An 18,430-nucleotide genomic window follows, 5' to 3' on the forward strand; every position below is an offset into this window, starting at 1 on the left:
AGGAAGTCAGAGAATATCACTGAGGTGTGGATCAGGTCTGAGTGAGCTGTGGAGGGACAGCTTTAAACAGTCCACAGGTCTCACGTCCTGCTCAGTCTGGTAGCAGATACCTCGTATTGTTCCAGATGTGCTGACATCAGCAGCAGCACAGCTGTGTGATACCATGAATCTCAGTTATTGATCCAACACACAGTAAATACAAAGATCAGGATTTCTGAGAGTAATCATTATGAGTCTGAACACATGATCACTGAATGTTAGTCTCCACAATAATAAGCTAACACAAGCAAACACAGCTTTCAGCTCTTATTTTGAAACTGGCTTATTTAGAGAGCTGTGATGTGAGCGTGCCTGGCTCTGAGGCACTTGGGTCAGCCTCTGTTGTTTAGAACTGTTACAGACTGTGAATGACACAGACCTGTCAGTTTCCATGTTTGTCTGTAACACAGCTCAGGGGCTCCATGCTGAACGCATCCATCCAGTGTTATTGATCCAGGACTGATACCAGCATTGGGATCAATACTACAACACACAATCACATGTGTCCACGTGATGCAGTTTGAAGAGCAATCAGATGTCTCTGTATGAGGAGGCGGGGTCACAGGAGGTTCACAGAAACTCTGCAGCAGCATCATCAGCTCACATGGAAACTTTGATGATTCACTTCTGTGGTGTTTTTACAGAAACACGTCACAAAATTAGCTCCACCTTTTTTGTGAGCTTTGAGTTTCTTGTCTTCATCCTGGATTCTTGTGTTGCTGTTTTTACACACAGCAGATATTTCCTGGTTGCTTCCTTGATGACCACATGAAGCTTTCTGAAGCTTGGATTGAAAACGCTTCATTACTCAAAGCTTTCCAACACAGGCCTCTGTGCTGCCATCTGGTGGACAAACATGTGAAGTGCAGCGTGAAGCTACAAATGAAACTGCTTCAGCTACGTTTATATAGAACATACTATAACCTATATAACTATATGTATAGTGTATTATGTAGGTGTTAGAGCTGGGGGTAGAACTGCTGATGGTCTGGTTGTTATTTATGTTCCCCATGGTTCACCAGCTCTCACACAACATCAGCACCAATGATCCACGTCCTTATAAACCTCTGAATCAGGTCCTGAAGCAGTGACATCCTGAGTGAAGACCTCACTGATCACATGACTCTGGTCACCTGGACTCAGTGTTTCTGAAGCAGTGTGCTGGGTTTTTAAAAATACGTGGCTGCTGCCTGATGTTGGGCCCACAGAGGAAGACGACTCACTCGCTCTTCTTCACTTCCTCCTTAAACATGTGGAAGGAGAGCAAAGTGCTGCCAGACTCTTATTTCTGACAGGAACAGAAGAAACCACAGCAAACTGTTCCAGTTCTTCATCTTCATCACAATCTGTTTATTTCTGATGGTGTCTTCAGTCTGAGGTTTGAAGTTTCCATGTCTGTGTGATGTGTGGTGTGAAGGCTGCTGGTTAAACTGGGACTCACTGTTTAAAGCACTGAGTGCTCATAGAGAGATGCTCCATGAGTCCCAGTACAGACTACAAACATGGTGGAAACTTAGCTTTGATATCCACACACTCTGCACGTCTGTGAGTAACTGTGATGAAGATGTGCAGAGATCTGTGTCCAAACAGGAGAAAGACTGTAAAGACTCTGTGCTTCTAACAGCCTCTGTTAACATATGTGAGGCTGTTTGTTGTTGTTGCCATGGAGCTTTGCACTGTTTGGGTCAGCAGGTCATGTGATCAGGTTTGTTCTGCTGGACGATGGTTCAGTGTCAGGTTTGTTTGCATTCATCAATAAATATCTAAATAAATCAAAGACTCCATGTTTGTTCTTTCATCATGTGACCTCTGCTCATCCATCTCTGTGAGTATCAGGATACATTTGGTTCATAATACACAGAAAAATCAGAGTTATTACCTGTAATAAATGTGAAAGATTCCTGCAGTGATAACCAGGCAGGACTGAAACACATCCAAGCTGTCACCACGGTAACAGCACCGCCCATCCACAGGTGAGGGGAGGAGCAAAAAGAGGGACTTTGACCATTTTATACTAAAAACACTCAACTAATGTTTCTAATATGAAACAAATAAGCCCACATTAATGTGAGCGTTTATTAAATAATAATCATCATGATTTCCTCCTGATCTCATTTCCACAGCAGAGAAAACTGTGGTGTATATTGAGGTGGAGGGTGTGGTCTGTGGCTCAGGTGTAGAGTGAGGGTGGGGTGCACCACAGCAGCATGCTGGGACTGCTGAGGGTGGAGGAGGGAGTGATGATGACATCAGAGCTGCAGCACAGAGACCAGTGAACACACAGTCTGTTCATCTTTGCATAGATACAATATACAGCACAATATTGAATGACAGACACGCTGTGGGAGCTTCCACAGATACACTGACGTCAGCATCCAGAGTCCTCCTGCTGCTCCCCCCTCAGAGCCCCGTGATCAGCACCAACACATTCAGTTAGATGACAGAGTCCAGCTGCAGCTAGAATCAGCTCCCCTCTGTGAACAACAGCACAGCGTCAGTGTTTCACACTCAGTGAAAGGAGGAAACAGCAGAAGAACACCATGTGTGCTACGTTTCCCAGGACACACTACAAACTGCACAAATACAGAGCAGCACGTGGAAGGACCTGGAGCTGCATTTACAGAGCTGCAGACAGCGTGATGTCCTGTATGGACAGGTGGAAGGAACCAAGTCCTCAGCTGGAACACTCGTGTTTGTCCACAGACAGGAAACACAGCAGGAAACTTCCTCACAGAAGTGCAGCTCATGGATAACACACTTCCTGTCAGTCAGAATGAGGCTGCAGCCAAACACAGAAAGGTGTTTTTGTCCAGATGAGCCCAGAGAAGAAACACGAGTGTTCACAGACATCAGAAGCTCAGAGAGGTGAAACATGAGGTTGGAGTCCTCGTCAGCATCCAGAAGAGCTGCTGTGAAACCCTGAGTACTCATGACAGACTCTGATGGCACAAACACATCATGATTCAAACAGAAAGACAAACATGGAGCTCCTGATCCTCCTGCATGAGAACAAGCTGACATGAGCGCTGTGTCTGAGAGTGTCTCCCTGTCACAGTGACAATAACACAGCTGCTGCTCACAGTCATTAAACTGACCTGAGGTCAGCTGTGCTCCTTACATATGAACCATGTGACCTCACATCAGTGCTGTGGATGACTGTAGTCATAGAAGAGTAGAGCTGTAGCAGGTGGTGTGAGGAGGAGGTGGTGTATTCTAGTTAACGCAGTACTGAAACACTCCAGCAGAGGGCGCTGTTAAGTCCTTATTGTAACACAGTTACTGTGTGCAGTTAGACTTCATACATAATCTGCACTTATTTCCATCAGACATGCTGTCAGTAAATGATTGGTTTCTATTGATTCTACTTCCTGTTGACTCGTTTGATGACAGTGAAACAATCACAGCTGATTGTGTGATGATGTAAACTGTCACTGTTACATTCAGTGTGTGTGACATAATGTTAGTGCAGGCTGATAACAGCCTGGTTCTGTTAGAAACACATGAACGTGTCCATAGATCAGTGTGTGTTTAACATGAGAGCTTCAGCCCTGCTGATGTGTTAAATAAAGACATGCAGGAAAACTGATGAGACTCTGAAATAACTCTTTATATTTATAATGTAACTCTGCATCAAAAGAACAACAAAGGATCCCAGACAGGTTTCTGTGAACAAAGACCATTCTGATGTTTCTGTGTTTCTAACACTTTGACATTATTAGTAAACAGACTGCAGTGAGCAGCATTTATAAAGAGCTTCTATATAAAGATATGACAGCTGTTTGACAAGTTTATCACTCTGTGTTTGGACCTGATCAGTCCAGCTGTTTACTTGAAACATGTTCATTTACCTGTTCTGTTATATTCATGTTCTTGTCTCTGTTGAAAACACATTTTAATGTCCCTCAGATTTTTCTCCCAGATGAATAAATATAAAAATGACACAAACTGACTGCAGCTACTTTTTGTCCTTTCTGTCAAAAACCTTCATGTGACTCATGAGAGACACGTTTCAGCTGTTTGTGACAGATCAGAGGCCAACAAGTCATTTATAACACTTTCCATCATTGTTTAAAGTTCTCAGTGTTTCTGTGTTGCTGCGTATAGGATCTCCCAGCATCATCACTGTGCTGTCCAATCATTGTGTGCGAGGTTACCCTTATAGTGCGATGTGTGTTTGCACAAAGAGAAGCATGTGTGTCAAATATAAATAAGCACAGAACAGAAACAGCTGCTCGTTTCTTCTGTTTAGAGTCAAGTTAGTGTTTTGTGTCTTTGTTTGAGGCCTGATGTCGAGCAGAGGTGTGTGTAACTGCACTGCTCTGTTATATGTGTGAAGTGTGTGCTTCTCTTCAGCATCATCTTTGTCACTGCTGATTCCTTTGTGTCATCATGTGTTGAGAAGAGAGAACAGTTATAACGGAGGAGCAAAAGGAAGCCCTGAAATCTGCATCAACAAGGAAGTGTTGGCTCACCAGTGATCCCAGCAGAGCCACTGGTTTGGCTCCAGTTGTTCTAGATTCAATGATGTTGTTGCTACAGATACATGTCAGCATCTTTATTGAATTTAATATGAAGCAGAAATGGTGTCATTAGGAGAAGAAGAGGAGAACAAGTCCGGCGAGGAGGCAGCAGCTCTTAAAGATGAAACAGCAGCTCAGCCCTGAGCTCAGAGAGCTGCACATGAAAAAGCTCCTCAAGCAGATCCTGTCAGAGGTTTGTCATCAACAGGAGGAACTGTTCACATCATAGGATGAAGATGCTGTCAGCTGGATGAAGAAGGTTATTTAATGCAAACGTTCACACTGAAGTCAAATTGTTGTCGTGTTGAACAGATTCATGTACTGATCGTCTCCAGAATGTTAGAAGAGCTTCAATGAATCATTAGAAACAACTTACAGCTGCACAGCTGTGTCAAACACATCTGTGTGTCATTGTGGGATTGTTGTGTTTCTACATGTGACACACGTCTAAAACATGCACACAATCTGAACACAAACAGGGACTCATGTGTTCCCACAGCCAGATGCTGAGAGCCATTTCCTTGTAGTCCTGTGTCTACATACATGAACCATTAGATGTTATTGGAATGATTGTCAGCTCTGATAGTTTCATGTGTGTTTAGCTGGACGCTGTTTGATCCTCGACATGTTTAAAGGTGTCCAGTCCTGAGACACTGGGGCTGGAAACAGCTGTGATGTCATTGGACTGTCACACAGACAGAAGTGCATGAAGTGAGCAGCCGAGGAGCCGCTGATGTTTTGGATTCAACAGCATTTGAAAGGTCGACACAGACACATTTGCACACAGAAAGCTGAATCTGTCATATGCCACAGTGAACTCACTGTTCAGTGTTTTTCAGGAAGCTTCTTAACTGCCTCTGCTGCCAAACAAGCAGCTGATGTCCTTGAGAAGAAGCTGAAGAAGTCTTCAACAACAAATACAGGAAGTGGACTTTCAAATACTAGATTCACTTTAGACTCACAGAGAAATGACTCAACCAGCTGTGTTTGACTCTATGAAAGGTCAGTGTGTGTCTGCACACAGACTGTTGTGTTGGACTGTTATTCAGTTGTCTGCTGAATGTTTTCAAATGTCTGCATCTCAGCTGTGATGAGGCTGGGGGTCATGGGAGGCCACCGTAGCAGCCTCTTCAACATCATGACATCATCATAAATGCTGCTGGACTGTCTGATGGGCTGACGGTGAAAAAGCCGTCGGGAAGGAAACAGAAGACATTTCAGAGGCTGCAGCAGATTTCTTTGATTCGGGGCCTTTTTCAGCTTTATTGGACAGAGCAGTGAAGATAAGTGACAGCAAAGCAGAGAGAAAGGGGGCGTGGCCCGGGTCAAAGCCAGGCCAGCTGCTCTCCACCTCGTGGTCACCTGCTCATCCTAGTGAGCTCCACCAGCAGCCCTTTCACACACTTTACACTGTCAAACACTGTGTGTGGACCTCAGCTAACAACAGGCTACATTTAAGTCTGGACTACATGCTTTTATATTGTTTTTATTCCATCAGCAGCTCAACATCATGAGCAGCTTTGACATAAAGACATCAAACTCAAGCTGACTTTAAACTACTTTTAATACAGGGGCTCAAAAACAACAACATCTTTATTATATATCAGGACACAAAGTCATTTCATCTCAAATGGAAACAGCTTTATTTGGAATAACCAGCACTATCAACTGGTTTGGGATCTCCACCAGTTTCATGTCTTTGCAGCTTCTCCAACAAAGTTCCTGTAAAATCAGCATGTTTGTCTTTATTGGTTTGATAGTGATTGATTATTCAGTCCCAATCTGCTGTCATCTAAAGAACAAAATGATGTTTCTATGAGTCACAAAGCTCCAGATGTTGTCGGCTTCACAAAGAAAACAAAGAACTTAAACACAAAGTGTTTGGAGCCAAAATGTTCCCAAGCTGCTCTTTTTGAAATGGCAGAGGTACAGTGGTGTCTAACAGCACACTGTGGAAGGCAAACATGTTATTGTTGGATGAAACTTCATGAATCCTTTGTAGATTTGAGCTGTTGGAGCCTTTCTTTTCTCTTCAGGTGTACAGATGCTGAGGAGGCAGGTGAAGCAGGTGGAGCTGTTGTGATGCTGGCAGAGGGTGTGTCTTAGTAACTCTGTGAGGCAGAACTGGATCCAACATTGTGGATGTGTTGATGTTGGAGCCATTAAGAGTCTCTGGCCACACTGTAGGATTTCCCTTTGATCCACTGTGGGGGCATTTTGGAGTCTGTCAGTGAAACTCTTCATGTTTGTGTTTGACTCCAGTTTATAGAAACAGAGAAATGTGTCATGCTTTTGTTCGGCCTCCACAAATACACACATTTGTTCATTGGTTGGACTTTTTGGAAGGAGACACATTGAAAACCATGTTAATAAGATCTTGTTGTTTCCTGTGGATCCGACACAGAGAGTGGACTTCAGACAGAAAGCGTGGAAGAGATTTTAGAGGCCGTGTGTGGCAACAGGAAGTTTCTGTGTGTTTGCTGATCTTACATGTGGAAAACAACACGTGATGTTTGTGAAGTCCTACAATGATCATTGTTCTCACAGCATTTTGAGTGGGAACAGTTCAAACTGGGAGTAGTGGGAGTTATTTACTGATTGAAACAAGCTGAATGTTTCTGTGACGATGAAGATCAGCAGCTCAGCTGATCAATGAACTGACATCTATCAGTCGTTTCATGAGATGAAGTCATCAGCAGACATTTGTTCTGACTGTGTGATGAATGTCAGAACGTCAGGGCTCTGCTTTAGTCACTGCTTGATGATCATTGGCTCATTGTTGAATCCAGGGGCCCAGTCTGACCTCTGACCTTTGCTGCAGGTCTTCTGTGTTATCTCCACTTTCATGTCTGATCTTCTGCTGTATCGTCCAAAATAAACATCTGGATCATTTCCAACACTTCAGCAGATCTTTAGTTTGGGCAGTGCAGCACAGAATAACACATATTGTACTATACTGCCCACTTCCTGATCTTATTGGATCTGTGTGTGAGGTTGGTGAAGGAAACACATGTTTACTGAGTGAGTCGCTGCCATTAGGAACTAGTTTTTATATCACAGCCTGGAAATCACACAGGACCATTTCTGCAAGTGAAAAGTCGTCATTGGAGGAAAATGATTGTGTAGTTTGTGCGACTGAAGAATTGTCCCAACTACATGTGCTGCTGACCCTTGACCTTTTCTTTAGGTGCACAGAGGAGTCTGTGGGAACATCCAGAACTGAGGCATCTTGTGTACAAACGTGTTCAGACCAGATGTCAAATGATGTCAGATGTCATCCGTGAATGGATGCAACTGTGGATCGTTCCAATAAAATGAGGCAGTTTTGTAAGTACAAGCCCACTACAACCCATCATCAACATTTTAAATTACATTATACATCTTCACTGATATAAAGCACCACTATTTTAACGTGATTCACTTTTTCCACCCTAACAGTTCATTCCTCAAATCAAACAAGATATTTGACCCTAAAAAAATGCATCAACAAATAATTTTGTAATAAAATATTTATTCTTCAACTTTTACAAGTGAAATCAAACAAGTGTGTTTAAGAGTGAAACCAGAGTGGAAGCTGCTCATATAGAGTCCAACCCAGGCTAAAGTAAGCTGAGTAGAGCAGCACCATCAAAGTGTCGGCTCTCTGGACACGGTGCAAGATCGCCATCTGCAGGACAAAACTAGTTTTTCTCGCCCTCCTCGTCAACATCAAGATGATGTCATCGTACAGCAACTGATTCCCTGTCCGTCTGGAACAAAGCATTTACATTAAAAAAGACATTTACAGAAAATACAAACACCAACAACACATCTCATCATCACATGATATTTTATTATTTATTATATTATATATTTTTATTGTACCATCAACATCAACAAATACCAGCATATTTTCTTTGAGATTGAGTAGAGTGGACCTTTCCCTTGGTTCACTTCCTGCTCGCAGCATCAGCTGACCTCTGACTTCCTGGTTAAGGTCTCTCAGCGTTGACTGGAATATCAAATCGGACTCACACCATGTTCTTGTAATGTGGTCATGTCTGTCAGCTGTTTGAAGAGCATCTCTGGCCTAAACACAATAGGAAGAACAACAACACGGCTAAAAAAAACCAACACATTTCCATATTAGATGAAGGGCACCGTAACTGGAAATGGTAACATTCATCTGATGCTGCTTTGGATTTATCTTCTGTTTTAGACCAACTTTGATCACTTCGAGCCATCTTAAGTCCGTTTGTTCTAACTTCTCACTAACATCTCGTATGATTTCAGATCCCTGCTGTTCCCCAGCTGCCCTGTAGGTTTGTGCTTTGACCTCCAGAGGGCGACAAATCAGCACAGACAGAGAGCTCCATTCAAACTTTGCTGCCATCAGGAATAATTCTTCAAATATAATCATCAGTGTTTGAGCAGTTATGATATCAGGGACAATCTAGACATGTGTGACAATACTGAACATGTCACATGACACACCTCAAACATCATGTGATCCACTCTCAGTCTGCACTTTCATTCATGACTTCAACAGGTTGAAATGAGCTTTGAAGAAACATTCAGTGAAATAAATCTTTCATGGATTCATGTGAGCAGCAGATGAACTTTACAAAGAATCAGTGGATTTATCTTCTGTTTTAGATCAACTTTGATCACTTCGACCCATCTTAAGTTCTTCTCACTCACTAACGTCTCGTATGATTTCAGATCCCTGCTGTTCCCCAGCTGCCCTGTAGGTGGCCTCAGTGTGTCTCACACCATTTACAGATGATTACAGGTCGTTTACAGTTCAAACAGGTCCAACATAAGAAATATGCAGAAAATATCCTGCTATAACAGTTTGGGTCAAAGTGCAGATGTTCCAGATGTTCTGAGTCTGTCTGTGTTTCATGTTAACATGTAGATGTTGGACCAAAGTGAAGCTTTTTGATGTGACAGCAGGAATGTGAAGTGTAACTCTGAGCTGTAGGAAATGAAACTAAACGGACTTTTTCTCCTTTATTTATAGGAAAGTGTAGGAGAGCAACAGATGAACAAGCGTTACTGTAACAGGAAACATCAGAGGACCTTTATGTTCATCATCATCACTGTTTCCTTGTTCTGTCACAAACACACAACACTTCCTGCTCTCTCTCTGATGGATCTGATTGGCTGTTTCATTCACAGGAGGTCAGGGCGTCACACAAACAGCTTTAACTGCACAACGACACACTTTAAATCATCTGCAGACAAACCTGTGTGTTTGATTTATGAAGAAATAATAAAGACGTGTGTACAGCTGTCCATGAAGCAGCTTCTCACACAAACTCTGACACTTCAGCCACTTTAATTCCTGCAAAGCTGCGTAATAAAGAGCTGTGACTGCTATGAGCTGCTGATGATGACTGCTGGTCTGTGGACGCCTCTCTGGGTGTTTCCTTCCTCTTCAAAGTTCCTCTTTCCTGAACTTGGTGTTTGTGACAGATGCTGATCGTCTCCATGTGAAGATAAGTGAAGCAGTGTGTAATGTTTTCCTGGCTAACATCAGCTGTGTGCAGCTTAGTTCCAGCACAAACAGCACAAATCTGTATATCCTGAATCCATAGCTCACGGTAACGGACTCACCGCTGGACCAACGAGGCCGAGTGTTAAAAACTCTTCCTCTTTTTAAGGATTGTGTGTGTGTGTTGGTTAACATTAAATGTCTCTAAGCAGGTGTAAATACTTATTTCCACTGTAGATGATCTATAGTCTGTATATAAAAGATGGCAACAGACTCAGGGTTCATAGTTTAGTTTCTTGAAGCTTTGAGTTGAGTGTTGTTTTTCTTCAGTTTCTGGAAGTTTCAGCTGCTTTTTACAGATACGTTTGTTGTCCTGAATGTTTGAAGGAAAAAAAGACTCTGTTATGATTCAGTTTGCATGTTTTCAAATGGACTCTGTATTAAATCTCCTTGCCTTCATTGTAAAGTTGGAGTACCCTGAGGTTCCATACTGGGACCAATTTTCTTTTCTTTTTACATTCATGATTTACCAAATGTCTGTCAGAACATCAATAACCAGCTGTGTGCAGATAATGCTGTTATTTTTACACAGGCAGAGTTTCTCCGGATTATAAACCATACAAACCTCAGGCTGTTCTTCCTGCTCAGGTCAAAGGTCCTCATCCCAGTCTGTGCAACCGCTTAGCAACCCCACTTCCTGTTTTTAACACCTCTCTCAGTCACTAACAGTCACATGAACACACACAGGAAGTTGACAAACTAGATGAAACTAGAAACTACTTCCTGTGCTTAAACAGACAGATGTACAGACACAGCTTTGCTTTCAGCTCTGTGGGTCTTCAGGTTCATGTCTGATTGGTCTGATTCTGATTTCCTGTCCAACCTGTTTAGTCCCAAAATAAAAGAACTTCAGATCGGACTTTCAATAACACACAGTACAGAAAAAAGTACCAAGCAGGTAGCTGGTAACAAAGATGTGTTTTCAAACAGTTTCAGTAAACCATCCTGTTAAAACTGTAACTGTGTTTAAGAGGAACATGAAAGCACCACATGATGCTGCTGTCTCCTGTGTCTGTACAGAGTTTGAAGAAGAAAGCTGAATCTTCTTCAGTCACACAATGTTCCTCTGTCTCTGCATCTGTTTCTCTGACTGCAGCTGTCCAACTCTGCAGCACGTTAACTCTGCTGATCCTCTTTGAATCCTGGATCAGGAAGTAAAGCCGTTGAATAATTGGTGGGGTTTTTTGTTTTTTTTTACTGTAGCAATCAGAATTATTGTCTGAAGGCCAAGAAAGATGCCCAACAGATTTATTTAATCCAGGTGGCTCATTATGGCTTTGCCATATTGGTCGACTTGATTGATCTTTGTTATTATTATTTGTTTATTCATTTTAAGTTATTACAAAATGGACAGACATGACGGGGGAAGAGAAAGAAGAAAAGGGAGGGAAAGAAAACAGAAGGGAAGAGGGACAGTGAGAAAAGGCAAATATAAAAATCTGCTGGATCACCTGTTGAAAGAAAAAAAAGAAAACAAGCAAAAAGAGAGCAACTCAGTACGGAGACCACAGCAACATCCTTCATAAGTATAAGTAACTAAATATACTAAAGTAATACTAAATATTAAATGTTATTGGGAAACACGCAAGACCGACAGCACACAATATGCTCTGAGGTAGCAGCCAAGAAAGGTATAGTTTGTGTCTGTGCCCACACCTGTGTGGATGAGCGCGCTTGTATTCAAACGGTTTCTCAGTAAAGCTATCTACTAGAGGGTGTGGGGAACCATAGGCCACCCAGGGCCCCAGAAATCCAGAGCATGAGAGCCCAAGGAGGACCAGCTGCGCCACCCTCCCAGAAAGAGCTGACAAGAGCTTAGGGGTCACCCAGCAGCCACGGTGCAGAAGCCACAGGGAGCTGCGGTTACGTGCCCGCAGGCAGCTTGCCATGCCAGAGAGGATGGAGGGAGCCCCACCCCAGGGAAGGGGCCCAACCGAGCCACGGGTGCCAGGCCCTGTCAAGCCAGCAGCCCAGGATGCTGAGAACCACCAAGGCACCGACGGAAGAGGGCGTCAGCCACCAGCAGGGAGTGTGGTGGGGGGAGATAGGGCCCCACACCTGGGAGTGCCTGAGATGTTCCCAGAGAGGTGGAGTCTAAGACCCGACCTGATACATTATCATACATTATACATTATCATCTGCAAATTATGGTGGGCGACAGTCACAGCAAAGCTGTTGAAATATGGGGAAAGCCAAAAACTGCGCTTCCTCCACTTCCGTAACATTGATTCATTAATGTTGAATTCTCTCGCAGCTGCTCTGCCATGTTGTTTCAGTATATTAATAACTAACCTCGTATTGTGGATGAATAATCTCAGTTGTTCTCCTGACTGAAGTTTGGCCCGTGTACAGCATCCTGCTATGTGATTGCATTTGTCCCTGGACCACCTTAAAGGACTTTAAGTGGAAAATACGTTATACAGAAGAAAAGAATATATCGTGATATATATCGTTACCGCACATGCTTCAAATTATATCGCGATATGAATTTTAGGCCATATCGCCCAGCCCTAGTTTAAGGGGTAAAAGTAGAGTATCAAAATGGAAAGAAAAATGTGATAATTTCTAAGTCATTACTACTCAATTACTTAAGTATTAACCGTTAATATCCAAGTAATACCATAGTAGATGGTGGTTACAGGTGAGTAATATTACACTGACATGTATGTAATTGAATAATAAGGGCCCAAAACTGGCGGTAGAAATGGGGAAATACGGCTGGTGGTAATAGTAGGGTAACCAGTTAGAAATGACCATAATGTGGTCATTTCTAAGTTATTACCACTGATTAAAGCTGGTAGTTTCTGTGTAAAATGCAAAATGCAAAATGCAAAACTGCCTGCTTCTATTTAATAACATGTTAATAACTTTTTAAAACAAAGTTAATAGTAATAGTAATAACTGCCAGGCAACACCTGTGGCAGTTTCTGTGTGACACGCAGGAATTTAATACCATGGTCATGATAGCTGAGTAAAACAAAAAACAAAAACAAAACACACATATGAACTTACTTGCACTGGAGTGTAGAGAACCCTCTGAAAACACATAACGTTGTAAATATATTTCGGGTAAGAAAGTGCAGCACATTTTAAAAATGTCCAGTAAACAAAAATAAGATCCACGGTTCCTCTTACCTACCGCTGTCCTGCAACACCTCCATCATTAACTGACCCCTAAAATTCAAAGATTCAGCTTCTCCTGCAGCATGTAGCACCATTGCATAATGAATATTTTGACGTTTTAATGTTAATGCAAGTGTGATGTAATTAGCAATTTATTGAGCAACAATGTCACAGTTATAGACTGTGCTTTTGGAAAGAGAAAAAACAAACAAACAAACAAAAACAACATACACTGCTCAAAATAAATAGAGGAAACACAAAAGACGTCCCAGATCTAAATGAATGAAATATTCTCATTAAATATTATTTCATGTTATTAAATATTATTAAAATAATATAAATAAATATATAATAAATATAACATTTTTTGTCAAAACATTCAACTAACAAAATATGTGGATGTGTGTGTGTGTATTGTGTCATTTACATTTAGTTGTGATTTTCATTGCTGTGGTTGAGAGACACCATCTACCGGAACCAAATTCCTTATATGTGTGCGCATATACTTGGCCAATAAACGCAATTCTGATTCTGAAAACTTAAGTGGAAACACACACTACAGGTTGATCCAACTTTGATATAATGTCCTTAAAACAAGTCAAAATGAGGCTCAGTAGTGTGTGTGGCCTCCATGTGCCTGTATGACTTCCCTACAATGCCAGGCCCTGGTCCTGAAGAGGTGCTGGATGGTGTCCTGAGGGATCTCCTCCCAGACCTGGACTAAAGGATCCGCCCATTTCTGGACAGCCTGTGGTGCAACGTTGCATGTTGGTTGGAGCGGTACATTGTGCTGTGCGACCCCTCAAAATTCCGCCCCACACCATTACTGTCCCACTGCCAAACCGGTCATGCTGGAGGATGTTGTAGGCAGCAATGGTCACCAGACTGTGAAGAGCACAGGGCCCCAGTGGCGAAGTTGCCAATCTTGGTGTTCTCTGGCAAATGCCAAACATCCTGCACGGTGTTGGGCTGTAGCACAACTCCCACCTGTGGATGTCCGGAGTATGTTTCTGACAGTTTGAGCATACACATACACATTTGTGGCCTGCTGGAAGTCATTTTGCAGGGCTCTGGCTGTGCTCCTCTTTTTCCTCCTTGCAGAAAGGCAGAGGTAGCGGTCATGCTGCGGGCTTATTGCCCTCCTACAGCCTCCTCCACGTCTCCTGATGTTCTTGTCTGTCTCCTTGTAGCGCCTCTGGACATAACGCTGACAGACAAAGCAAGCCACTTTGCCATAGCTTGATGTGCCATCCTGGATGAGCTGCACTACCTGAGCCACTTGTGTGGGTTGTAGACTCCGTCTCATGCTATCACTAGAGTGAAATCACTGCCAGGATTCAAAAGTGACCAAACCAAAAAGCAAAGGTACTGAAAAGTGTGGGCGATCGTGGCAAAAGAGTTGGCAGTTCGTCTTGTAATCGGAAGGTTGCTGGTTCGAGCCCTAGCTTGGACAGTTTCATCGTTGTGTCCTTGGGCAAGACACTTCACCTACCGCTTACTGGTGTTGGCCAGAGGGGCCGACGGTGCGATATGGCAGCCTCACTTCTGTCAGTCTGTCCCAGGACAGCTGTGGCTACAACTGTAGCTGCCTCCACCAGTGTAAGAATGTGAGAGTGAATGAATAGTGGAATTGTACAGCGCTTTGAGGTTCTTGAAAAGCGCTATATAAATGCAATCCATTATTATTATTAAAAGTGGTCTGTGGTCACCACCTGCAGAACCCCTCCTTTATTGGGGATGTCTTGCTAATTGCCTATAGTTTCCACCTGTGGTCTATTCCATTTGCACAACAACGTGTGAAATTGATTCAGGGGGCCAATCAAATTTCAGCTGGGATCAGTGCCCCTGTGGCGCCACCCCTGGAACCACCCCTGGCACCATCATACCCGCCACAATGGTCATTTAACTCATCTCGTCAGCACACAGATGCAGTCGTTTCTAACTGTCGTTAAGGCGGGAGAAGGCGCTGCACTATTCTCCTAAATTAGACCATTCAGACAAGATCACACCACACGAGCTGATAAGGAGAAGCCAGAACTGGAAGCCACGACTTTGTTGAGGGTGTTTTTTGCTAAGTTCTCTCCACAAATTCACATTTTCAAACTGCTTCAACATCTCACTCTGTGTATTCGTGTGTCTCTGAGCTTGGTGCAGGATCATCATTAAAATGGTGGGAAAATGAGCATGATTGCAACGATGCACAATGGATCAAGTTACAAAAATTAAGCAATACTGACCAACGCACCACAACGACTGTGTCGCATGACACAGGATGTGATGTCACAACTGGTGCGAGACTTGCTGGCCTGCTCCTATGAGGGTTGTTTTCCGGGGATGGCTTGTTCCTCTTAGTTGCGCGGTCGGGGTTCCCCCAGGTGTCGGGTGGTTCTTGGGGTCCAGGGTCCCGTCTTTGGCTTTCTCTGAAGTGGCCGGCCTCTGCAGTGGTTGGCTGGCCGCTGCACTGGACCGCTAGTACTCCTTCCCCTGGCTGTGGGAGCTCCATCTGTGGCAGCAGGTGGAGACCCATTGTGTACATCTGCTTCACCCTCGACTTTTCCCCACCACCCTTCTTTTCTGTCCCTTTTCTTTCTTCTATTCCTCTGCTTTCTTCTATCTTTCACTGATCTGGCCTTCACCCTGTCCACGCTATAACATCCACACAGGGGGCTAACGGCATTCTGGCCAGACAGGAGCTCTTAGTGGTAAATCCTGTGGTTTATGCATTTATATGACACATTTAGACCAGAAACACTGGATCTTTCTTAGGCGCAAATAATGATTTTAACTGTGTAAAACTGAACGTCAAAGCTCTTCAGAGGTGACAACAACAAACAGATCCCATCCTGATCGGTTCCACTGCACAGGTGGACTCCAGTCCAGACCTGGTCTACAGATCTGGTCCAGAGTCATGTTGCTATCGGGACTCTGTGACAGTATATGCTGCTCTTCTTCACTGCAGTCATCACGTGGTTCTGTAATCAGCACAAACACAACCTGAACATCATCCACTGGATTTAGAAGATTCACAGCAGTCATTTTTATTATGAACTATGTGATTTTGTATCTGTTGTCACTGTTTTCAACTCAAAACGTGATCGTTTATTTTCTAGTTTTTTGTTTTTTTGTTTGTTTTTTTGCCTCCCATTTGGTTCTTTAGCCGTCAGAATTGTTGTCTGAAGACCAACAAGGAGACCCAATGGATTTACTTTGCCAAATAGATCATCACGGCCTTGCTTTATTGGTCCATTTGATTGACCTTTGTTGTTATTATTTATTTTATTTTCAGTTGTTACAGACGGGACAGACAGAAGCAGGCATGGAGGCTGGATCTCCTCCATGCCTGCTTCATGCCCTGGGGGCGGGGCTATGGCTCTCTACATCCTCTAGCAGACCATTACATGGGGAAACCTTTTGAATACAAGCACGCTGATCCACACGGGTGTGCACACGGGTGTTCACTGTTCATAGACATAAACGACACCTCTATTGGTGCTACTCCCAAGCACATTGTGCGCTGTCGGTCCTGCTTGCTACACAACAGCATTCAATATTTAGTATTTACTGCTGTTTACACTTAGCTAGATTAACGTGATGGTGTTGTGTTTAGTATGTTGCTCTGTTAGTTTTGCTTGTTTTCTCTTCTTTCTCTTTTTAAGTTTCCTTTCTCTCTGTCCCTCTTCCCTTCTGTTTTTCTTTTCCTTCATCTTTCTTTCTCCCTTTCCTATCCCTCAGTCCCGTCTGTCCCGTCTATTTTCTAGTTTTGACCCTTTCACGCATGAATTATGACAACCTCAATCAGGATTTTGTTCTTAAGTGTTTTTATTCATCTTTAGGCATGAAAAAAGATTTTTGAACTTCATTTAAACGTGTACTTTTCAAAGAGTGTTTTTTACATGTCCAGTTAGGTGGACAACAGGTTTTGACAGGGTATGGAGGGACACATCAGTGTCGAATGTAGTGGTTTATGTGCAAGTATACCATCAACACTGACACAAATACAAGCCTTTGAATAGCTGTAACTGTAGTGACCACTGTGTGTGAAAGAGTTAAGTGATCAGGGTTAAGAGATCAGTGATAAATCTGTGCTGTTGGATCAATAATGAAACAGACTGCTGTTAGAAATAACTCTGATTCTGCTGTTTATATCCTGATCAAATAGATGATAAATTGTTTCAGTGCGTAACTCACAGAAAGAAGCAGAACAGTTCACATCAGGCTGAAACCTCTGCAGTGTCTTCTTGGCTTCGTCTCTAAATTTTAAAGTTCTGTAGTATTTTGTAAGAAACTCCTTTAAATTGTCCTTCAAGTTTGTTTCCAGTTAATTCCTCCATATAAAGAAGAAGAAATGACTTGTGTTTATAAAGGATCTTCCTGTTGTTCCACGTTTGTTGGAGAGAAGTTATGCTTATAAGTTTCCATGTGTAACAGTCGCAATAGTGTGGTGTCTCTTTAAGACAACTTCATGTTTCGTGATGTCACAAGCATGCGCCCTGCCCTCTGTTGTATGAACGCTGCTCGCTTCATGTAAGACAGCAGCCGTTCAGTGTTTCAGTCATAAAAACACTTCCTGTCACCGTGGTGGTTACAGTGACATCATGCAGTTTGTGCTTTGACCTCCAGAGGGCGACAAATCAGCACAGACAGAGAGCTCCATTCAAACTTTGCTGCCATCAGGAATAATTCTTCAAATATAATCATCAGTGTTTGAGCAGTTATGATATCAGGGACAATCTAGACATGTGTGACAATACTGAACATGTCACATGACACACCTCAAACATCATGTGATCCACTCTCAGTCTGCACTTTCATTCATGACATCATGAATTTATGATCAGTTTAGTCCTGAAATATTCAAATGCTGCAGGGTGAAGAACAACAAAGTGCTGACACATGTTTGTGTTTCAAACAAGAAAACCAACAGAAATAAATCATCTTTGGACAACATGACAGAGATTAGTGAGTTTCCAACTTGCACTTGAATGCAGCACAGACAGATTCTGATGTTCGTGGTTGTAAACGTGTCCTCAAACGCCGCTCTGACTCTTTCCTTCCTGCTCAAAGTTCCTCTTTTCTGAACTTGGTGTTTGTGCCTGACGCTGATCGTCTCCGTGTGGAGCTCCGTGTGAAGGTAACGTTAGCAGTGTGTAATGTTTCCTGGCTAACATCAGCTGTGTGCAGCTCAGTTCCAGCACGAATCTGCCGCTCCATA

At 43.0% G+C, this 18,430-nt stretch overlaps 2 protein-coding genes across 3 annotated transcripts in view; one reads left to right on the forward strand and one right to left on the reverse strand.

The window, feature by feature from the left end:
* LOC147337071 (uncharacterized) overlaps positions 1-18,430 on the reverse strand; it is a 217,957-nt gene that overhangs the window by 83,101 nt on the left and 116,426 nt on the right. The gene's annotated exons all lie outside the window — the stretch shown is intronic.
* Positions 18,226-18,430, forward strand: part of LOC147337072 (protein NLRC3-like) — a 56,270-nt gene continuing 56,065 nt past the window's right edge. For both annotated transcript variants that reach the window (XM_086285736.1, XM_086285737.1), the window contains exon 1: positions 18,226-18,349. The gene's annotated coding sequence lies outside the window, so the exon portion shown is untranslated. The remainder of the gene's footprint in view (positions 18,350-18,430) is intronic.

The sequence above is a fragment of the Aulonocara sp. 'chitande type north' Nkhata Bay genome, linkage group LG3 (assembly GCF_057382095.1).
Source record: "Aulonocara sp. 'chitande type north' Nkhata Bay isolate Kocher_YH1m ecotype deep benthic linkage group LG3, A_spYH_male_GT1.1, whole genome shotgun sequence".
Taxonomy (NCBI): domain Eukaryota; kingdom Metazoa; phylum Chordata; class Actinopteri; order Cichliformes; family Cichlidae; genus Aulonocara; species Aulonocara sp. 'chitande type north' Nkhata Bay.